This window comes from Diorhabda sublineata, chromosome 5 (genome assembly GCF_026230105.1).
Source record: "Diorhabda sublineata isolate icDioSubl1.1 chromosome 5, icDioSubl1.1, whole genome shotgun sequence".
Taxonomy (NCBI): Eukaryota; Metazoa; Arthropoda; class Insecta; order Coleoptera; family Chrysomelidae; genus Diorhabda; species Diorhabda sublineata.
The window spans coordinates 31,000,088-31,019,995 of record NC_079478.1 but is presented as its reverse complement, the minus strand read 5'-3'; the positions used below and the strand labels follow the sequence as shown (position 1 = coordinate 31,019,995).

Below are 19,908 nucleotides of genomic sequence, written 5' to 3'. Positions count from 1 at the left end.
TGAACACACTGAAGATTTTTACATACAAATTCAAATAAAAAAAGGTATCTACAACTGAAAATACGTGAACATCCTTTCGATCCAAATCAGTGACTGACGTTGAGTATTTATCGATAATCTAAGAAAATCAGAAAGTGTTGTTGTCCAAGAGTTTTTGAAAATACCAACGTTTCGATCTCTTATTTGATCTTTACCAAGGCTAAACATGTATGGTACATTATAACCCACGTGAAATTGTGAAATTATAAGTGAAATCAGATACTTTAACAATATAAATATCTATACAAGTATATATAAATGGAGAGCACATACTACATCTAAGAAAAACTATAACATAAACAAATAAAAACATTGTTGCATAAAACAGAAAAACAATGAGAATGAGTTATTTAAAGAAACCAATACATTTACATATAAGAAGAACCTGTGCAAACAACATACGTTTCAAATTATTAGACGTCAGTCAAAAGATAAAGTACATATTCCCCACGAAGAGATAATTCTCCTGTTAAGATATATCTATCAATGAATACTTCCAAACTTTTCCAATATTAACAAAAGCATGAACTGATCATCATTTCTCTGATGGTCACAACTTTAATTTTGATGATGTGAGAATTCTGGATAAGGAACATAAATATGCAAAAAGAACCATCAGCGAAATGATATACATAAACCTGAATGATACAGTTAACAACTGTAATATGTGGCCAATATCGAGCTCCAATGTAACTGACTGACGTCTAATAATTTAAAAAGGTATATTGCTTGCACAGGCTTTTACTTATATGTGTATGCATTATTTTCTTTGATTTGATATTTGTTTATGTTATATGATTTGTCTTAGATACAGGGTATTCGATTCATTTAAAAGTGCATATTTATACTGTTACACTATCTAATTATTGTTCCACTTTTCATTTCAACAATGTGTTGTTTACTTGTTCATCTTCATCAACGTCTAAATACTATATATTTCCAATAACCTTGATAAGCATCAAATAAAAGATCGAATCGTTGGCATTTTGAAAAATCCTTGGACGGTTTCATTTTGAGTGCAACACCATGCGAAATTACATTCTAGGAAGGACAATAATATCAAAAATGAAATGGGAAATATTATAATACTGTAATTATTGATGGAAAGCTCAAATTATACATCTACTTTGGCAAAATATTCATATATTTTCACTGAAACAGAAGTCAAATAAATATAATTGAACCAGGATTTAAAACCATAACAAATACCAAATTTACAGCGCTACTGGTCAACGTAATCCGGATTTTATAGAACTCTAGTATAATTTACTCCATACCAATTTTCACAGAAAGTTTTTATTGAATTTCAACATGAACAAAAATGAAATGAAGTATTCACTCATTCACTTAATGGACTGTTTTGTCGATAGTAATGAATACGTCATTTTAATTACTCATCATTTTCCCTAACCAAGAACTATGTCAGTATTACTTTTAGCTGAAGTTTATATTCGTTTGCGACTGGTCGTTCCGTTATATCTTGCATTAATTGATCTGATTCGTAAAATCAGGCAGCCGTGTCTCTCTCAGTATTGTCTCTATGTAGGTGGTAACGTAACAAAATGATGAATGGTTTCTCATTATCAGAAACTCAAAGACATTGATAATTGTTCGAAAAAAATTTCGAAAGCTTGTCTCTTAGAAACCTACGGACGCTGTGGGTGGAGGTTTGTTGTCTATAAGCAACAATCTTCAGAAAGTTGTAATAAAATTCATTTCTTGATAATTATAGAAAAAATACAGACGAAAAACAATTTATTTGAAAGTGTAATTAACAAATGAGGTTGTCTTCAATGAAATAACATGAAACCTTTTATTTCTGCTAACAGTCGTCTATATTTTCAGTCTTATTTTGTTTTGTAACTACGTCCACAGTACTTGCAGTCATCATTTTGTAATAGTGAAAGTACCTTCGTAAAATTATCTTTGAGGTTTTCATCAACTTACTATGTAAATGGGCTTCTTTAAGTTACTAATTCGATAAGAGTATTGTTCAAAAATGTTTCTTTACACGATGGCTTGATTGGTTTCGAAATATTAGAACAAATAATACGGTTAGTAAGGAATAATTGTTTTTTCTATATTTTTCGGTAGCTGTAGCTAGGTGTTTAATGTGTTGATGTAATTTAGGCAAATGTTGATATTATTGAAGCTTCTTCTTTTTGCTCCAGTTCTTTTAATTCTATTGCATGCTAGGTACTTTGAAATAACTTCTTGTTCCTTCTGTTTCACTTTTGTATCGTTGGCTATAGTCACTTTCCTCTTTCTAGAATGATTTATTGGGTGTATTGTGATATTTTTTCTATTCATTCATACTCTCTATCGGTTAGGTGAGTTTATAAACACTAAAACTCCTTTATATATCCAGAACAAAGTTCTTGAAAATTCTAGAAAATGAAGAGAGAGAACAAATAAATAACAAGACCTTTTTAGAAGTTAGTTGAAAAAAAAACATAACATAAACACCTCGCCAACGATTGGGCGTATTTGTTTATCCAGTTTCAATATCTCTATTTCTTTGGGATAAAACGAAGAGTATAGTGTGTCTGTTTCAACTAGTTTTCGATGTAATCGGGTGGTTCTATTATGGAGGTCTCACAGGATTCTTCTAAGTAAAACTTCCGTTTCAATTTTCTCCATATTTGGTTGGTTTATTGTTATGTTGAGATTGAACACCAAGTTATTTTATGTGTTTTGTCCCATGTTCGTTAAGACTTTTCTATGTATTTCTACGCATTTCCCATTTTCTGAATTATTAGTATTAGCAATTGGAAGATGGTTTTTCAATTGATTTGTGAAGAAAAATCGTTCACTATTAGGATAGAGAGGCAGGTATTGAACTTTAGTTGGAATCTATCTCATTTTACCAAAGTCGTAGGGATAGTTATAAAGTTGGTGACTTACTGGTGATCATTACTATTTGGATAAATATTGTTCTCACTTCTGGAACGGAAAATTCGTTCTGATTCGGATTTCAAAAGAAAAAAAAATGATAATTTATCAGACAGTTACATTATAATATTTGAATCTCATAATATGAAAATAGTACAATGACGAAACCCACAATCATTTCGAAACATTGCAACATGTATATTATCAATTGGAAAATATATCGATGTAATATTGAAACATTGAGTGATTTGTTTCATCCAAAAGCGAAGCATGAATTAAATATGCATATAAAAATGTTTCCTTTAATAATTTGTTATTTTTCTACTTGACAAGTGCGTAAAGAGAAAACTAATTTTATTAAAGTTCTGTTGGATCGTTTATATATTATATAAATTATGAAACCCTTACTTTGGTATCAATGTCTCCTTATAAATTGAAAAAGTTCACTTATATATGGAAGCAAGTTTCTCCATGTATAAAATTCAAAAATTTAAACGTGATAATCTCACACGCCAACGTATAATGTTTTCCTCACCACAAGTTTTGGTTCATGAAAATATATGGAAAATCCCACATGCAATTATATTCAAGTGCATATATTCATCGAATTTTTATTGAGCCTATTGGCCTGTCATAACCGTAAGTAGTAAGTGGTTGGAGCGAACTGAATCTAAATCGAAAATTTCCATGAATATACGTTCTCCTGTTTGTATCCAGATCAATATAGCAGGAAGCGTTTTATACCAATAAACGTTCTTTTATTAGAAAGTCTATTAAACTACTTTCAATTTCATGTATAATTCATATTTGTTCTAGAACAATTCCTGCAGGCTGAAAAAAACTCTTTCCAACAAAAAATACGGAAGAAAATGTACTATTTGAATGAACTATTTTGTAGATTTAGCCCATAAAAAAATTTTGTCAATATATTAGAGGGGTATATTATATCGAGATGATTACTTCTTTTACCACCGATACTGTTTTGGTTTTAATAGTTCCAAGAAGTGGTCTGCCTTTTCTTGGAGAGGAAAACTAATAATTCCATGGCTTATACTGGGACGAATACAGAATTAAATATTTCCTCAATAAATGTTTCGATATTACTGTAATTTTTCTGAAAGAAGATCTCATGTTATTGCTCTCATAATACCGCTGTAATACATGCTCGTTCAAAGATTCTTATCCAATCTTGGTAGCCATAGACTTCGGGCATTCAATAAACAAAAATTCCGATATTGGTGTACCGATAATTTAGACAAAAGGTACCGTATAACAAAGATGTAGAGAATTCATGTACTTTTGTATTTGGCCATACTGCATGTTTTGTTTTAAAACGAAATTTTACTCCTATGACAACCATAGAACACAATATTCTCTCCATTCTTTACTTGGGAATATTTCTTTTCAATATTTCAATATATTATTCATTATAAAAAATATGTGAATCGTTGGATTATCATTAGGGAAATCTTATGCTTATTATATTATTCATCATTTCATCCCAATTATCCTAAAGTTTCTTCTGCAATGTTAACACTGGCAAATTGTACAGCATGATCGCTATACCAAAGATGCCTGAAGAAACTCTATTATTGGAAAAAGCAGAAATGATTGTGTGAAGGCCAGAATATCTAATGATAATATTTGGGTGGGCTTGTCTACCCAATACACAGTTTAAGCAGCTCAATCTGATTGACCAGTGTAAGGAGACATGTTTATTCATTAATTTTAGCCATCATGTTTTGATCAAGCAACGATTCACTATGTTCGTTAGGTGGATTTAGTATAGTTGATCGTTAACGACTGCATTAAGAGATTTATCTCAACTTCAGTTGAGGAAAAGTTATAACTCAATTTTTAGGGTTGATATTTGGTGAATAAAATAGTATTTCAGGTTACCCTGAATATAAACTAATGGAACGGTTTGAATATGTGAGGAGGAATTTTAAATTTTGGAAATACAGAAAGCTTCAATTGACCGCATTTTGATCAATATTTATCGTAGAAAATGATTCTAAATTCTAGAAATCTCTACTCGCTATGAATCTATCTCTATAGCAATGTAAAAGTATAAAAATTACTTGTATTAAAGACTCTTTCATGTAAAATAATAATCATTTCAATAAGAACTCTTGAAAACTCCCAAGGCACATGAATGAAAAAATATGATATTCTTTTACCTTTCTCGTCTTCATGGTATTCATTCACTCCCATAATTTCAACACTAATGAGACAATTTCAAATCTTTCTTTGTAATATTACTCGTTACTTTCATTAATAAGACTCATTACCACTATACTTTGTAGGTGAACGAAAAAAAAACTCCATTAAGTGATACATTTCAAATCATTAAAAACATCTTCTGGAAAGAAAAAAAAGTGGCAAGAAACAGAATATTAATTAAAAAGATTTCTGTGAAATGAAATGAACTTAATGCTTTGGTTGAGGAAGATAATTGCACAATTCGAGTAACTTACAATTATTAATTTTCCCTACTGGAGCCTAATGGTAACTTCATGGATATTGAATATAAGACATTTATTTATCAATATTTTCTAGCAAGCTCTATATTCATCTATTATCAGTGATATATCTTCATACTTTACTCTGTTTTTCTCCAAACTCTCCATCTCAACTTCTCCATTCTGACCTTGTTTATTGACATTCGTTTTGGATTTCATATTGTTGTCATTTGATATTTACTCATCCTCTTCATTCAACCCAACTTTAGTCAATATTGAAATCTATGGTCGAATAATAATTCTGCCAATAGGAATGCATTACAGATTATTTCAGTTCGGGTTTCTTAATAATCAAAAATACTCATTTAACTACAATAATTAAAATTAAACTGTTGTTAAGATGGTTATTGTTGATTGTTTACTCCGAATCTAGTTTTCAAAGTTGTTGTTTGTCACTGTGCTCAAAAAATTTATAATATTCGTAGTTTTTGTTGTCATGAAATATTTGTATTATTTTTCTAGGAAGAGGAGAGATAATTGAGCTTGTAATATTTAACGTGTTTTTTTAATAATAGAAAGCTGTAAAAATTCAAAATCTTCGCATTATTCCATTAAAAATATTTCTATTGGCATATTTATCTCTTGCCATTCTGCTTACATGCTACATGCATCTTATTTTTGTGCTTTTTATCTGATTAGTTATGTCTAGACTAGGGTTGCCAATTTTTTTCAGCCTATGAGGGACAAATGCCTAAATAGATGAAAATTCAGAAATTTAGTTTTTTACCCGGCACGAATAGAAAACAAAATGATATAGTGTCTTTCTTTCTTTTTTTATTTTTTAGAGGAACGAGTTAGTTATAACATATTTATTGGTTTTAACATTTTATAAGAATCAATACAATTATATTCGTAAAAACGGTCATCAACTCACTTTTCATTATATTAGGTGTACATTTATCTTTACATCAGTCCACTCAAGTGCCATCGGTGGAAAAACCGTTCCCACGAAACAGTTTGAGCTTGTTATACTAAAAACGAAGAATAAAATTCGGAAAATGTGAGGAATTTCGGTACTTAAAAACCCTTAGGTGACTCTCTTCCAAGTTTTAATCTCTCCCATACTCTCGCAATCAGAAGTTGTATCAACAATATTCGGGCTTATTCTGATTATTTGGAATAGTTCATACAAGCAATCCATATTTATTTCTCCAATATTGAAATATTCCGCAGCTTCTTCAAAATTGTTGTGGTTCATTTCAGATTCAAAATTTAAAAAGAATACCTTAGAGAAAATATTATTTTCTGAAAAATCATACCATGACAACAGGCTGTAAAATTAAAGTAGAACTGTGGAAAATCCTTTTCTAAAAATTTGTTCGCGTCAGCAGTTGATCCACGCATCATGTCTCTTGCTTTACTGCCAACAAAATTTTTGGTTATTCTTTGTCGATGTTCTTGCGAATCCTATGCATCTCAATAACTGACAGAGTATCTGATTCAATCTTCATTGTTATTCATGTCATTATTTTTTTTCTCCAGGAAATGAGATTCTGGTGCAACAGTATATTTTAATGATTCTTTCAACAGAGGAAATCTCGTTGTGACATGTTTCAATATTTCTTCCCACAGCATATATTTCTCTTCAAATTGGAGTTCCAAGTCCGCCCTTCTTTTTGCAGATCTTGTAAAGTGACCGAAAATTTTCATTATCGAACTTTGAATGGCCACTTCCAATTTATTGCGACTATATTTTGTAGCATTATGGATAATACGGATGGAGCAACTAGCTTTAGTAATGTTTGTATTTTAAGACAGTAAAAGTGTATAAATTAAATAGGTTTCGCTGAAGTTAACGTTCGTATTATCAGTAGAAAACTAATTTTTTATTAAAAGATGATCCATTTTCCTCCAGTGTGTCTAATTATAATTTAGTTACTTCATGGCTGATTCGTGGCTGCTTTCTACGGAATCGAGAAGACAATTATGAATTCCTGTATCGAATTCAAAGTATCGTATACAAATTTGAAACATTTTTCTGTTTTTTCATCAATTTCATCTGTCGTGATCGAAAAGTATAGATTTTTTTCATGTGCGGACTGAAATATTTTCAACAAATTCCTTGGCCAGTATTTCGCATATAAGAGATTCTGCTTTTGCCCTGCGGCAGTCAAACTTCTGAGGAATTTTCAAACCACTACATATATGGTAACAATTTTTGTGAACAATGTATACTATTGTATCTAAGGGAATGCCTTTCCGTATGATAAACCGAAGTAAGTTCTCTAGCAGCTATTTTTTAATCCTTTTAATCCAGACTTATCAAGTCTTGAGAAATATTGTGTTGAATTATTTAGAAAATATGTTATCGAACATTTTTTTGAATTATCATGAATTGAATTGAATAATTAAACCATAAATCCTCTCGAGCGTGCGTGAATACTTTTGTCTAGCGTAGATCGATTGATTTAAAAAATAAAAAAAGCACAGTTCGAATACGGGACAGAATTAATCCTACCGGGATACTTTAAACTAAGCCTAAAATAACGGACGTCCCGGAAAATACGGGACGTCTAGCAACCAAAATCTAGGCACTCGATTGCTTTTCGTACCTATTCATTGATGAGAAAAAAATACTGTACAAGCTCAGCAATGACTTCAAAAGTATTATCCTGACTTGGTTCCATCGAAAAGAACCATTTGTAATTGGTTTGCTGCATTTTAAACGAGTTCGTACAGACTCTGTTGATGGTAAACGTTCTGGCCGTCTAATTGACATGGTTACTCCAGAAAACAAGTCCACAAATTAGTTATATCTGATCGTAACTTGAATTTTGTAAGATAACTGAGGCCGTAAAGATATCAGAGGGCAGTGTGTTTCCAATTATGTATGAATATTTGATCATGAAAGCTTTTTTCAAAGTGGATGGCGTCTTTACTCGTAGTCGAACAAAAATAACAACGTGTTGATGATATAGAGCAGTGTTTGTCCATATTTACATGTAATAAATAAGATTTTTTGCGTTCATATGTGACAAAGGATAAAACATGGATCCATCAATTCACTCCGGAAATCAACCTCAAGTCAACAAAGACTACCCGTCTTGTTGTATAAATTGGGGATATGAGAGCTCTTCATTAAAATATCATTCCAAGTTTTTTTTTTTTGTGAAAATATGTGCAATATCATTTTTGATAATCCTGATTAAATATTCTCAAATATTTTTGAATAACTACATTACATGAGGTTTCAAAAATTACAGCATACATATTCAATGTGAATCATAATTCATAAAATTAAACTTTTCCCATAGGTAACTCAGTTATGAAAACATCTAGGAATTCATTCTCGAATTAAACTTTCCCTGATGATGTAAAGAACACTTCCCGAAAGTTTGAATTTATACTTCAATAAAGATTTCTCATTTTCCAAATTTGCTGCAATCCCCAATATATTGGTATTTTTCCGGTAGTATTTCCTGTTTTCGACCGAGTCAGGAATTTGTCCGTAGTCTTGACGGTAGATCCAAACAAATTTCCTTCTTAGATTCGTACATTATTCCATTAAATTTTTTTTACCAAAAATATGAGTTTATTGTTTTTTTTCCTCGCATTTCCCATCAAAACCTCAAACCTCCATTTTTATGAACATATCCATATATATTGTATGAAATCCTCTTTTTCTGTATTGTAGTCAAATATTATTGCTGAAAAGGATCTAACTTGATTGGCAGCACTAGCATAACATCTAATACCTCCTAAAGTCGATTATGTACGTAGGAGGAGATCATGGCGTAGTTTTCTCAACGAAAATTGCGGTTTTAGAGATAACGCTTGTCGAGATAACGTCATTTCTTAGTAAATCCATCTCTATATTTCACTTTGAACATACAGAAACTGAATTTAGTTTCCAGAATAATTAGAAAGATAGTTTTTCCACCCTTAAAACATTTTTGAAATATTTGATAATTTGATACGATTTTTTATGATAAAAGTAGTCATCACTGAATCACTAATAGTAAAGTTCAAAGCTAAGCCCCTATCAATGCCAAATAATAAAAATGACAATGACAACTTAATTTCAATGTATAGTATAGCATCACCCAATTTCTTAGAGTAAAAAATTTCTTAGAGTAAAAAAAGGGAATTAAATCAATTTTCTTCTTTGAAAATCTTCATATTTCATTGGACTCATTAAATAATAGCGTTAATGAAAAATGAGGTCTTGTATCAATGCAATACCAATATTTTAATGATATTGGGATATAATAAGAGAAATACCAGTTTTTGAAGAAAGGTTGAAATGTCATGATATTCCTGAAGAATGCATTCATAAGTAGGAATATATCGTCGACCTCTACTGCTTGACTTCCCTTTATTTACATTACTCTTTACAAGTTACATATATTGGAAAATAATGCAGGTACTGAGTCACTTTTCTCACGTCCTTATTAATTGCGAATTCTTTAGTGTTTTCTCTGCTTTCAATTCCTTTTGCTTTTCCTCATTCTGTCTCTCAGCTCAAACATTGACGATAGTAAAAGAAAACAGAATAAAAACATTGATACGGTGATGTAGTATACTTCTAGTGACAGTTTAAAATCCTCTTCAAAGCATTTATTTTGTTGGTACCCCTAGATTGACCAATTCGTCTTGATCGTGTTCTTCTATCATCTCCACTTTGCACAAATGTCACTATTCTGTTCCTAATCCATTACTTGCATTTAGTCATCAAGTTACTCCTCTCACTGAGCCTAAGATTCTGTTCCAGTTTCATGTTCATCTCTTTCTGCGAGGTTAGGTTGTAAGTGATTTGGGAAATCTTGTGCTTTCTGGCTGTTGCTTTTGAACCAGTAACCTTCAGAGTTGTGGATGGAAGTCTTTGAACTTGAGAGTTCAGCTTATGACAACAAATCTTATGCACAAATTTCTAAATTAGTGAATATTAAATATATCATTATCGGTAGTCTTCTTTAGAGCATTTAATAAATATTATGAATAGTAGCGAAAACAAGAAAAGGACATTTTTAATACTTTCCTACGGTATTTGATTATATAACAATTAAAATTGTTACATAAATACAAATGTGGTATATTGATGACTTTATTTCTGCTGAAAAAAATTTTCACAATAGCGAATGCGAAATAACGAATTTTTTATTCATTATTTTGCGTTTGTGTTTGCATATTCCGCCCTTTGACAGGGTTATTTCTCTCTTCTACAAAGTGAATTATAATTTGATATTCATTAACCCTGAAGCATTAGATAGATCGGAAACTGAAAAATTCGTCGTCACTGTATTTGGGATGATGATATAATAAATTATACTATATTTTGATTTCTTATTAATGAGGCATCTATAAATTGTAAGTAACCATTAATTTCCATCTCATAATGTAGTTTCACAATTGGCAGTTTCATATCTGCTAAACTCTAGGAAAGATTATATTTAAACAATAATTACTCGAAATCATTTTCTTTGTAAAATTAGTTTTCTATTAAAAATAGCTCTTTTTCATTTCGTTTAATGTAGGAAATATTCTGTGATATGAACATCAAAACTGTTATTGGATATTTCCAGATCTGCACACTAAGAAATAATTAATTCACATCAAAGGAGATGCAATTTTTGCTATTTCCTACTACTGTATCCTTTCCTTCAGTAGTAGATGCTAAAGAAGTTTCAATCGAGAACTATCTAATATGATGAATAAATTTCCTTTTTTGTCTCTTTCCGTTGGAAACAACTTCGTAATATTAAATCTCAGGTGTATAAGGATATTTCTTGTAGTTATGTTGATTTATATGTGTAAATAATTGAGATTAGGAATATATTCGTCGTTTGATGATATTTTGTTTTGTTTCAGGTAAGTCCATGATCCAATGGTAAGAAAAAACTAGCTACCTAGTGTGAGTAGATTATAACATATTTTTTTCTCTTTCATCCATTGGAAAATCACGCATTAATTTTAGTTCTAATTATATAATGTTCAATTTTCTATTTTTTTCCATTATAATATTCTAGAGGAAGTACTTACGGGTACAGCGCTGATTATGTAATAAAATCAACCATATAGTGCGCATTGTAGCGAATCTGATTAACCATTCCTTTATATCACCTAATTTGAGTCTGACCCATTTGAACTCGTTGATGCTCTCTGTAGCAGGTTTGATATAACCTTATGTGCGACACCATAAGGATACTATTCACGCGCTGCTTTTCTGTGTTACTGCTGGTTAAATTCTAACTAGATGGTTTGTAAATTAAACGTGTTATATTAGATGTATTCCTGGATTGATAAATTTTTATGCATTGCGTCATTTTTAATTGTATCAGATCTACAGTATAGCGTTTGCTGCATGGATAGGAGGGGAAATAAGAAGCAATCATCTGAACATGAACTACAGGAAATTGTAGCAAATTTTTGGAAGAATGACGACCACTTGGATGTTAGCGAGTTTGAAACATGATTCACTTCATTTTTCATTCGAAAACAGAATGTCAATGACTTCAAGGAAGAAACCACCATCCATACTGGATTTATCTACACGTTATGCTTTTTTCAAACATTTTTTTGATGATGAGCTAATTGATAAAATTGTGTATGAATATATTGTAATTATGCTACTGACAAAAATCCAAGCCTGACTGAAATCGATACTTGTACATTTGTATATATAGTCTTTGTTTCATATGCCTAATTGTCGAAGTTATTGGTCTAATTCCTTGGGTTATACTCAAATAAAAAATATCATGGGCGAGAAACGATTCTACTTTACAAGAAAATGCATACATTTCAATGACAATGCTAATTTGGATCAAAATAATACAGAACGAGATCGCCTACATAAATTACGATGTGTCATTGATAACGCGAATAAACAAATTCAGAGCATTCCATTGGAATCAGTGGATGAGCAGGGCCCTTCTAAAACGACATTGTGTGAATCAATATATGCCTGCTAATCCCCACAAATGGGGCTACAAACTTTTTGTTTTATATATGGAGCTAGTGATATTCATATAACTTTGAAATTTATACTGATATGCAAAAATACATCGCCGTTTAGAAGAACCTGATTTAGATGCAAGTGCCGACGTGGTCATTAGGATGACCAGAATTGTCCCACAAGCTCAGAACTTTGTTATCAACTTTGATAACTTCTACACGTGTCTGCCTTTACAACGCTATGACGCTAGGCAAGGAATATACTTGCTTGGTACTGTTAAACGTAGTCCTTTTCCAAACTGCGAATTATCTTCGGATAGGGCTGCAAAAAATGGACCATGAGACATCTGTTGAATATGTTTGTTATCTCGAAGGAGTGAAAATATCATCCGTTTCCTGGAAAGGCCAGAAAAGTGTTTGTTCGCTATTAGCTTATTCTGGAGAGTTACCAAAAGGAAAATAGAAAGACAGAAAAATAAAGTACCATTTGAACATTGATTTTCCCATTGTAGTCCAAGACTATAACCTCCACATGGGGGGGGGTGGATCTTATGGATAGCATCATTGGTCGTTATTAAATCAAAATTTAAAAAGTGTTATATGAGGTTGTTCTACCATCTTCTTGACATGACAGTTCTAAATTCCTGGCTACTTTACCGAAGATGTCTCGCACAAAAAGGGATTCAAAAGTATATGAAACTTTTGAATCCCTGATTTTAGGGCTGTGATTGCATTGTCAATTCTAACCATATAGTGAAGAAAAAGTGAAAAGGTCTGCAAAAACATCCCTGGTTCCTCCAAAAGTCGTAAGGCTGGATGGACAATCTTATTGACCATTGTACAGAAAGGAAAGGCAAAGATGCTAACTTCCCAAATGTACTCTTTCTAGCAACACATTTTTTTCTTCCTGAAAAACGGTGTACATTCCAAGCAGAGAATTGTTTTTATTAAAGTTCGTTTCTTTGAGGAAGATGGATACTGCTCTTTCATAGATTTTTGCTTTATTGCCGGACACGTTTCGTTGCATGTGATAATATGACTAGTTAATTTATAGCTGGTTTTTTGTTCTCTGGTTGATAATTTTGACACCCAGCTTGAACACAATGTTCGATAATACACAAACTCATGAAAACACTTCATCATTCAATATATTAGTAATTTCTGAAAGTTACCTACTTCCAATTTTTAAATGTTTGTACGGCCATTTTAGCGTTTTGGAATTCAATTGGTATTTCAATCGTACATCAAAGATTGCCACGTTTGCTGAAGTTTAGCATTAGATAATAGCCGGACAGGGCCGGCTTAAGGAACCATTTTGCGAAATTGTTTGTAATCATAGCTATTTTAAGGATCTTGACAATTCTTATTATAAAAATTGTATCGAACTTATAAAAATCGCTGGGAAAAGTGTATGGATTGTTGTGTTTCCTAGTGCGAAGATTCTTTGTTGGGCCAGGTACTTCTGAGCCCATCCCCGTACATTCTGAGACATCTGACATAATTATATTTAAGCCATGGAATTTCTTTATAAATTACAATACGCTCTTTTATAATCAATCAATATGTATAACGACATTTACAGAATAATTTTAATGTGAGAATACCTCAATCATTCTTCATTAACCAACAAACTAGAATAATGTGATTCCTAATGTTTCTCTTAATATTTTAGATAACAATCATAACAAAATCGGATGAGGTGAAATACACCAGGGAACATACAAGCTCAACACCTAATTTTGAGTTAATAATTTTCCTCTTCTACGTTATTCTCGGCATGTTTGAATTTAAAGTCTAATCAACGATAACGAAAGTTGTTGTTCCAAAATAACTTTTGTTTTGAAGCTTACATTATGGTTTCAAGTAAACATCTCATGGGGAGCAACATCGGTTACGCGGTAAATATTGTTTCAAGGCTCTCGAGACCTTGAAATACGTATAAGTTATAATTATTATATTAGACTTAACCCTAATTTTTCGCAAACCTAAATAAAGTTATAAAAATCCTCCATCAAATGTTTGATGATAATGAATTAATCGACCTATCAATAGTTATTTATATGAAATATGAAGTATGTAGGAACATTTTTTCGGCAATCATATCGAGTCGTAAAAACGCCTTTACACACGAATTGCATGCAATATTCTCTCTACTATCGAAAACTTTATAAAAATAAAGAAGTTTCAAGCACTCGAAAGTGTGCTTATAGTATGAACTTTAGGTACGGTAGTAGAAAAACAATTTTTTTGTTCACTATTTGTGATGAAAACATCATCAAGTTTGTATTTCATCTCTCATCTATCCTATGCAGGCAAGCTACGAAGCGATAACATAATTAATTAAGCACATATACATCATCCTTTGAATGAGGGCCCTTAAATTAGGGTATTGTCCTCTCTTGGTATAATTTCTCGTGGAAACGGTTCTGTCATTTTCGTATATTCTGACATATTTCACGCACACACATGTCTATCAAGATTATCGTTGTTGTTATTCATGATAGTAAAAAAGATTTCTATATATGATGTACAATGTTTGTTGATATAAATTGATTACCCTCATTCATACCGAAATCAAAGAAATGTTAATGTTAAACGGTCTTTACGCCGCGTCGTTTGAACTCAGAAACAGTTAAAGATGTGGAAAACTGATTATTTTAAATAGTGGATTGATAATTCAAAATGTAGAGAACTCTAGTTACTTTTCAACAATCAACCTGTCTATCTGGTCCAAAAGCGAGACAGCAGCATATATCATCACTGACCACTTTTTTCTTGTTCACTTCACTTAGCGTTGTTCACCGTCTCGAAAAGATTTAACATATCTATAAGAACTTTAAGTCGTTACATGAGAGAAAATATGAATAAAAAGCAGCCACTTGGAAGTTAAACGGTGTGAAGTCCTGAATATGGAACCACTTTTTGTTCCGAATCATACGACTAGCTGAGGTAGGTTCTCCTTGGTTAGAGGTCAAAAGTTGAATGAGCATATTGTGAAAGATAACTTCGACAAACTTAAGAAAATCTTATTGAAGCTTGATTTGATGAATAAACCAGAGAAGCTAAATGAGAAGGAATGAAGTTTTCTGGCTAAAAAGTGCGTACACTTGACGGTCACAGAGCACGGAGAAAATGCGCCAGAGGTCTCCTGCGGCAACACTAGTGGAGTAAGAATTCTCCCAGCCATTTTATTCAAAAGACAAATGATAAAGCTAGAGGGATGCGACCATCTACCACGAGGAAACCCTTACTCTCATGACACAAATAGGAAGCATGACGGCTGAAGCTTTTAATAAATGGTTACTACACTTAGAAAAGTATAAACTGCCAGAAAAATGTCTCCTTATTATCTATGGTGCTTCATACCAGCAAGATACATCTATTTTGAAGACAGTTGACACATAAGGTATTACACTGTTTTGTCTTCCGAGTAACGTGATCCACGAATTCCTACCTATGGCCGAAACTGTTCTCAAAAGCTTTTGAATGGATCAGCAAGTGTTTTTATACTGAACACTTTACAAGGAAAGCAGCATACCCAAATGTTTAGTGAGATATTTACGCTTGTTAAGGACTTAGCCGTTACACTAAAAAATATAACATCTGGTTTTTCTGCTACTGGAATATATCCATTCAATCCCGGAGCGATCTGTGATCTCGCTTTGCTTCAACAGAATCACCAATTGAAAAAAATTTTTTCGAAGATGAACAGCTAAAAAAACTTGAGAAGAATTACAATAATTGATAACTTTAAAGACATTATATCACAACTAGGGCCCTTAGGATCATGTCAGTGAGGAACTACTAACAAGGCTTCTGAAAAAAGCTATCAAAACCACCAAAACAACAAAACCGAAAACTGGACTTCAATAATTAGCAATATTGACAGTGACGTTATCTGAAACTTTTACATCAGGGGCAAATTGAAGGTCAGGAAGAAAATATTAACAACAAGGAAGAAATAACTCGCGAAGAAGATGAAGTTTAACTAGGAATTCTAGAACAAGTGAGGAAGATTTTACAAAACAAAATGAGAATGAGAAATTCAAGGAAAAAGCTGCAAATTAAAGGTGAAGAAAGAAGTTCATGATGTGAGTTTCACAAAGATATGTTATAAACGCCTTATAAGGAGTAAGTGAAGAAGAGATATTGAAAAAAGACCATCAATAGCAAAGCATTAGTGGTTTCCAACATGTTCCCAGCAAGGAAAAAAATAAAAAAAAAGTAACAAAATAGAGAAGCTGGAAAGAATCGTCATGGAAAATATACAATACAAGTCTAAAAACGCGGAAGAACAAAATAAGACCATAATACTGCAAAATTTGAGATAAAGATGAGCAAAAATATATGAGGAAGTGCATAGTTTGCTTCATCTACATTCAGGAATAAAGCGCAGGAAATGACAAAATCAAGGTTTTTTGTCTAGGCTGATCGTAATAAGATTGGGTTACAGTTCTCTTGAAGAAAGCAAAAAATGTGAGCTCTCTTCCGAGAACTTTGTTGTTTTTAGAGTTATTTAATTTTTCTTTTGTATTTGAGTTGTTTTATAACCTGGAGAATTGTTTTTTGTTGTTATAAAATAAAGCAAAATAACTACACACTATGGGCATATTACTACCAGCTGTGAAGATTAACAAATAAATGACGAAAAAAACATTGATGTAGATGTTATAATTTTATCTCAAATTATTCTATAAAGTGATAAGATTACTTCTTGCATCAAGCATAAATAAAAGTCGATTTTTTCTATAATCTATGGAGAGATTTTAACGTGGGCATACTCCCCACACCTACTTTAGTTTTCGAGATGTTATCTTATCTGGCCGCTCTTATTCATGGAAGTGACCATTCAACTCATTATTTGTAGTTTTCTCATGTGCCCTTAGAATTCACATTCTCAAGATAAAACACGAATATCCAAAAATTTTGAATTGCCCTGCCCATATAATATCAATGGAATACAACCATAATTCATACCCAATATCTATTGTACTGTACAAAACAGGGGTGAATATATAAATTATATATAGATAGATCTTTCGCTTGCCATTTTCAAGTTCTTACCGGCTCACTGGAATTCAAAATTCAATATTTACGTTTAGCTATGATATACAGATATTACCCTTGATGTGACAGACGTTTTTTGCATATAAATGGTGTTTTTATCACAATAGCACTTTCTCGAATAAAATTTCTGTAAATTATTTATAACACTTCTTCGTTTTCTTATCGAGTGTTGTGAATTGTGAAGAGAGGTAAACGTGGGACGTTGGAAGATGTTAAATTGAAAAATAATGTCTCCTGTCACGATAACGTTGCTGATTTAGGAAAACAACTTTTTTTGTCATTTCTACACTGATAAAAGAACTTCTTTTCTTCAATAGAACTCTACACATTCCATATTACGAAATATATACCAGTAACTTACTCAGAAAAACTTATGTAATACATTGTAGTTTGATGTGAAAACAATAGATTATTTGGATTTATTATTTCCCTTTCTATAATAAATAAGTATTCTCATTATTAGTAGAATCGCTGGATGAATCAAATGATAAAAAATTATAATTGTTGCTCATTAAGTTAATCACTAATATGGATATGTCATATCTGAGATTGCTATTATAAAGTTTGACACTTTTAATGATGAACGTACACAGAACGTCATATTATACGAGTGGCATTGGAGTTGTTTGTAGATACTTGAAACTTTCGTTATGGTCAAAAAATGAAATTAAATTTTGAATGGATGACGTGGATTCAACCAAGTAGCAGTGTTCCGATCAACTCGCTTCGACTTTTGGTGATAAATCACCATCTCGACCAAAGACTTCCACTGGTTTTCCGAAATCAATCGTCGTTGTACTTTTGGATTTCGAGTAGGTCGTCTAAAATCGGCTCTTGTGCCAGAAAACATCGATGCTGTGCGTGAACTTATATTGCAAGATATTTCTGTAACATCCTGTGATATTGAGGCATACTTGGGCATTAGTTCCACTCACATATATTCAATATTTCATGAACATTTGGAAGTCAAAAAGATTTATTGCGTCCTATACCGCATAATTTGACAATTGCCAAAATGAAGCTCATGTCTTTTGTTGTAAAGAAATACTGACAAAATTCAATCGCAGTTAAATTGAAACCCAAAAATGAATAAAAATCGACTGTATGGGTCTTACCAGACGAGTTAAATCCGACAAAATTTGTTCACGCACGAAGCAAATGGTCTCCTGTTTTACTGAATAACTGGACACATCAGATCAAAAATTATTTAAGAGGTTAACGTTCTTCTACACCTGAAGAAGTGATTGATGCGTTCTAATCACATGCTCTGGAGGTACCTCAATTGGAATGGAGAAAATGTGTGTCAATTTTAATGGATAATATTTTGAAAACAAATGAAGCCATATCCCATTATAAAAATTTATTTTTGTTCGTCTGTCTCAAAATTAAAGGACAACTACTCAACTAACATTTCCATTTCTTCTTGAATATAAATTGTAGTACAAATTCTTGGTTTCCGCAATTTTTGATATTTGTTTGATTGTTTTCTAAAAAAAAAGTTACTTTTCAATCGTTACACGTCAGAGAACAGCCAGAGTGATAAGCAAAAGTACACGCGTACAAAAGGAGGTGTATTATGTTATTGGAATTATGGAAAATTCTCAGAATAAATGAATTCCCCTCGACAGATTTTCCTTTCCATTTCTGTATTAATTCCAGCTTTGAATTCATGAAATTCTGGTAAGATCACATATCAGATTTTGAGCTTCTAAAAACTTTGAAGCTAGTACGCATTGTTAATAAACAGGGCTTTGGATTTTCATTGGCGTGCAAATTGCGACCGAATCTATGCAAATAGAAATAGCATATGGATTTCAATCATTTTATTTGCAAAAATATGTTGAAGTACTTCACAAGAAACCATACTATATTCCAATTTCTTAACTATGATCCTAAATTGCCTCTTTCAAGAAACATGTTCATCCACATTTTGCACATTCTAACCTATTTTAATTCCTCGTTTTGCCGTTTCTCTTCAATTGACCTTTTTTCTCTCCTGAATCGCTAATATCATGCTTTTGCACTCAGTTTTTATTTTCGAGGAAACTTAACGGTAATTGGAATTGTAAGATTCGTGCACACTGCAAAAACGCTCTTACTTTAGCCGCCAATCGATAAGCTGGTTTACATTGGTAACTGATTACTTGAACACTTGAGGATATGAGACATACTAGTTCAATAGATATAGCCCAAGTAAATGCTGCTATGGAAATGCATGCAACAACAAATACCTCTCACAGAAGAATGAAGCTGTAATGGAAAATGAGGGAAAATGATAGTTTCGCTAAAACGAAATATATGAATATTGAAACTGACTTTAAAAAGAATTTGAAGACGAATCAATCAGAAAGTTATGAAACCTACAGATCCCAAAATGAGATAATGGTTTCTCAACAATAGCAAACAGAAAAATGTTTATGATTCCCAGATTTTGATCATTATTGCTGTAGAAGATCATTTTTTGATTCAGTTAAAACCAATTCTCATACAGACTTCG

At 31.9% G+C, this 19,908-nt stretch overlaps 1 protein-coding gene across 1 annotated transcript in view; it reads left to right on the top strand.

The window, feature by feature from the left end:
* Positions 1 to 19,908, top strand: part of LOC130444229 (nephrin-like) — a 748,786-nt gene that overhangs the window by 210,617 nt on the left and 518,261 nt on the right. The window lies entirely within an intron of this gene.